General features: G+C 53.0%; 1 long non-coding RNA gene across 1 annotated transcript; it reads left to right on the forward strand.

Moving 5' to 3' along the window:
• The first annotated feature begins 581 nt into the window (after window positions 1–581).
• LOC123607556 lies at window positions 582–2,320 on the forward strand. The gene is made up of 3 exons (XR_006716781.1): window positions 582–1,196; window positions 1,515–1,635; window positions 2,188–2,320. It is a non-coding gene; the product is annotated as an uncharacterized LOC123607556 (long non-coding RNA).
• Window positions 2,321–4,707: the final 2,387 nt, after the last annotated feature.

The following is a 4,707-nucleotide window of genomic DNA, read 5'->3' on the forward strand; positions in this document are numbered from 1 at the left end:
GGTTAGAAGTGAGTGGTCCAGCCCTCCCTCAAGAGGAGGAAAGTACACAAGGGCATGAAGACCAAGAGGCAGGAACCATGGGAGACCATCTTTGATGCCGCCTACCACAGGAACTAGGCAGATATCTGGGGGAAGGGCAGAGGGAATAGCCTGTGCGTGCAAAGGTCCTGAGGCAAGAACAAGCTTGGAGTGTGGTCAGGACAAGAGGGACAGTGTGGGTGGAGCATGGACTGTGGAAAGGGAGGAGTAGAACAGGAAGGCTGACATTTTCTCTGAGAACAATAAGAAGCCACTGGACTATTTCAAGGCAGGTTACAATGTCATGTGATTTCATTTTGAGAAGTTTCATATGATACTTACAGAAGTAATAGGTGCCTGGGATTTGCTTTAAAATAGTCCATAAATGGGGCACCTGAGTGGCTCAGTCGGTTGAGTGTCTGACTTCGGCTCAGGTCCTACTCTCAAGTTCGTGAGTTTGAGCCCCGCGTTGGGCTCTGTGCCGACAGCTCAGAGCCTGGAGCCTGCTTCGGATTCTCTATCTCTCTCCCTCTCCCCCTCCCCTGCTCATGCTCTGCCTCTCTCTGTCTCTCAAAAATAAATAAATGTTAAAAAAAATTTTTTTTAAATAGTCCATAAATAAAATAGTCCATAACAAGAAAAAAAAGTTGGGAGGTGAAAGGTGAAACAAGACGGGCAAGATGCGGATTATGACTCAAATCTTAGGAGGTTTTCACACGCTTCTATTTTTGCATGTGTGTGAAGTTTTTCTATAAAAGGGAAGTAATAACACATCATGTATCTGGTTTCGGCGTGGGGGGGGACAACAGTGGGGGATCCTGGGCGGAAGCGGACCAGACGTGACTGCCAGAGTCCAGGCTAAAAGCCGTCAACATGGCCAAAACTGGATGCTGACAACACCAAGTGTTGACAGGACAGTGGAGGGACTAGAACTCTCTCATCCGCCGCTGCTGGGTGTAAAACAGTTTGCCACAGGCCTTCGGTCTCATGAAGTCGTGCGCTTCACACCCAGCCCAGCGACCCCACTCCTGGACGTTTCCCCGAGAGGAACGAACACATAACGTCTGCGCAAAGACAGATCTGTTGGCAAACGTTCGCGGCTGCTTCGCTGTGATCTCCAAACCGCTGGAAACACCCCAAAGGTCCACCAGCAGGGGGGCACAGATGAACAAGCCGAGGTCCTTTCACCCCGCGGCCTGCCGGGCAGCAGTGAAGGAGGCAACTCTGACAATGTTTGTGGCTGAGAAGCGGCGGGCCCGGCGAAAGAGGCCACCCTGCGCGGTCCCAGGGGCACGAAGTTCTCCAAAAGGCTAGACTAAGCCGCAGCGATAGAAATCAGAGCAGTGATTGGGGCGGCGCAGAGAGAGGGCTGGGACACTTCTGGGACCTTCTGGATGCAAAGGGCGCAGACTCCGTGGCCTGCGGCCGCCGGGCCCACACACCTGTCGAGGCGCGCAGGCGTGGGAACCTAGCGGCTGTAAACGGTCTCTCGCCAGGGAAGGTGATGCCAACCCCGGTGTGAAGGCGGCGGTGTGAGCAATGGGCTTCCGATTTCAGCTCTGAGGCAGAGTCCACAGGCCGTGCAGGCGCCCCTTGCAAGCCCCTGGTCGCCCCCAGGTAGGGGCGGGTGGGGGGGCGGGGGAAGCCCAGACCTCCGTCCCGCCGGGACGCGCTGGCTGGCGGGTCTAAAAGCTTCCCTGCAGCGGCCCAGGCGGTCGATAGCAGACACCCCGGCTCCCTCCGTCCCGCCTGCCGGGCAGCCCGGCCCCTTCCCGCCAGCCCAGCCCCCGGGGGGGGGGGGGGTGAGGGGGGTGGGGGGCGGCCGGGTGGAGCCCCGCGCCTGGCGCTGGTCCCCCTCCCGCACGCCCCTCCTTCTCCACCCCCTGACACTTGCCCTTGTCCCGGAGGCTGGAGGCGGGGGGTGGGGGTGGGGGGCACCAGCCATTCCCACAGGGGGGTGCCGGGGGACGCCCCTGCCTGTGCCCACTTTTCCCCCCATTGAAGAGGCCCCGGGAGCCCAGATGGCTCCCTGAAATGTAGGCGCTGTCTTCCCTCGCCCCGGGCCGAATAAATCTTTGACTTAGAGCCACATCTTCGGGGCCATTCAGGCTTGGGTTCATTCATTCATTCACCAAATATTTATTGCGCGTCTAATCCCCCCTGCCCTAGTGGAGAGGACATCCTAGACCGGCGCGGGACAACGGATACGACGAAGCCACAGATAAGGGCACATGGGTAACTTAAAATTCCCCAGCATCCACGTTTTGAAAAGTGGAAAATAAATAGATGCAATTAATTGTAATCCTGTATTTTATTTAACCCCATCTAGGCAAACTATCACCCATCCAACATGCAAATCAATAGGAAAAAAAAAATGATTAATGAGCTATTTTACATCCTTTTGTCCGTACTAAGTCTTAGAAATCCGGTACGTTTTCCCTTGGAGCAGCCCTCAATTCGGGCTGGTCGTTTTGAAGCACTCAGTAGGTACATGTAGCCGGTGGTGACCACGTGGGCTGGCACAGGCCGGGAGGATGGCAGGGGGCAGGAGCATGATCTGACTGTTAAGAAAGATCCCTTTGGCTGCTGTGTTGAAATAAATGGGGAAGAGGCCGTGACTTACCTTGAAATGCGCTAAGAAATGAGGCGCCCGGATAAAACAAGCTATTCATTAGCGCCAAAAAGAAACAAGCTATCAGGTGAAAAGACAGGGCAGAACCTTAAATGTATATTGCTAAGTGAAAGAAGCCAATCTGAAAAGCCTAGGTACCATGTGATTCCCACTCTATGACATTCTGGAAAAGGCAAAACTCTGGAGACGGTAAAAACACCAGTGCTCGGCGGGGGGGCTGGGAGGGATGAACAGGTGGGGCACAGAGGATTTTTAGGGCAGTGAAAATACCCTGTGTGTGTGACGATAATGGTGGACAGAGGTCATTCTCCATTTGCCCAAAGCCACAAAACGCACAGCACCCAGAGTGAACTGTAAGTTATGGACTTGAGTGGTTAGGAAGGGTCAGTGTGGGTTCATCAACTGCAACAAATGCACCCTCAGGTGGGGATGGTGATGACGGGGGAGGCTGTGCATCGGCAGGGACAGAGGGCACATGGGAAATATCTGTGCCTTTGCCGCAAGTTCGCTGTGAACCTAAAACCGCTCTAAAGGCAATTAAATTCTTAATTCACAAAAATGTTAATGAGGTGGGTGGATAGATGGAGAGAAGGACAGATAATGACAAATCAAGCCAGATGTCAACTGTAGACGCCAAGTGATGGGTGTTCAGCAGACAATTCTTTCCATTTGTCTGTACATTTGACATTTACGCTAAATCGTGGGAGAATAGGGTGTATTCATTTCCTGTGGCTGCTGTCACAAACGGCCACAGACGAGGGGGCTCACCACAACAGGATTCTTATTCTCTCAAAGTTCTGGAGGCCAGAAGTCTGAAATCAAGGTGTCTTCGGGGCCACATCCATCGAAGGCTGTAGGGGAGGATGCTTCCAGGCCTCTTCTGGCTCCTGGGGGGTCCCGTGTGCCCTGACTTGTGGCCCCATCATCCCGATCTCTGCCTCTCTCTTCACATGGCCTTTCCCCTCTTGTTTTTTAATTTTTTTTTTAACGTTTATTTATTTTTGACAGAGAGACAGAGCGTGAGCAGGGGAGGGGCAGAGAGAGAGGGAGACACAGAAACTGAAACAGGCTCCAGGATCCGAGCTGTCAGCACAGATCCCGATGCAGGGCTCAAACTCACGAACCACAAGATCATGATGTGAACTGGCATCCGAGGCTCAACCAGCTGAGCCATCCAGGTGCCCTGGCCTTTTCTTCTTTTGTCTCTTATAAGAACACTTGCCAGTGGATTTAGGCTCACCTGTATAATCCAGGATGCTCTTATATTGTTCCTATCTTAATTCTGCAAAGACCCTATTTTCAAATAAGACCACATTCACCGGGCGCCTGGGTGGCTCAGTCGGTTAAGCAGTTAAGCGTCAGAATCCTGACTTCAGCTCAGGTCATGATGTCACAGTTCATGAATTCGAGCGCCCCATCGGGCTCTGCACTGACAGCATGGAGCCTGCTTGGGATTGTCTCTCCTTCTCTCTCTGCCCTGTGCCTTCTCTCTCTCTCTCTCTCTCTCTCTCTCAAACATAAATAAATAAACTTAAAAAAAAAAGACCACATTCACATGATCCAAGGGTTAGGATTTGGACATATCTTTTTGGAGGCACAATTCAACCCACAACCCATGAGGCCACGTCTCACGAATCAGCCGTGGGACCCCAGCACGTGGCACAGCCTCTCTGAGCCCGTGTCAGCAGCACGCAGTAGGTGCTCAATAAACAGAAGCTATTGTTTCCATCATCCCCAGGGCCTCTCCTGGCAGGTGGTCCACTTGTAAGCAGCCTCTGGGAGCCAGACTTCATGTTGCCAGAGCATCAGGAACAGAGCCTGGTGCTGTCTGGTGCCATCTGGAGGTGAGGGCCGTGTCCTAGTGGATGCCCCAGGCTCTGGCATCGGAAGGACAAGGGTTTAAATCCCGGTCTCACCACCCGAAAAACACGGTGACCTTGGGCAGGTGGCTTTGAACCTCTGAGCTTCAATTTCCTCATTTGTAATGGGAGAGGGATGCCGTTCATTTACTTAGCAAATATTTACTGAGTATCTACTATATGCCAGGAGCTGAGCGT

Source organism: Leopardus geoffroyi, chromosome A2, assembly GCF_018350155.1.
Source record: "Leopardus geoffroyi isolate Oge1 chromosome A2, O.geoffroyi_Oge1_pat1.0, whole genome shotgun sequence".
Classification (NCBI taxonomy): domain Eukaryota; kingdom Metazoa; phylum Chordata; class Mammalia; order Carnivora; family Felidae; genus Leopardus; species Leopardus geoffroyi.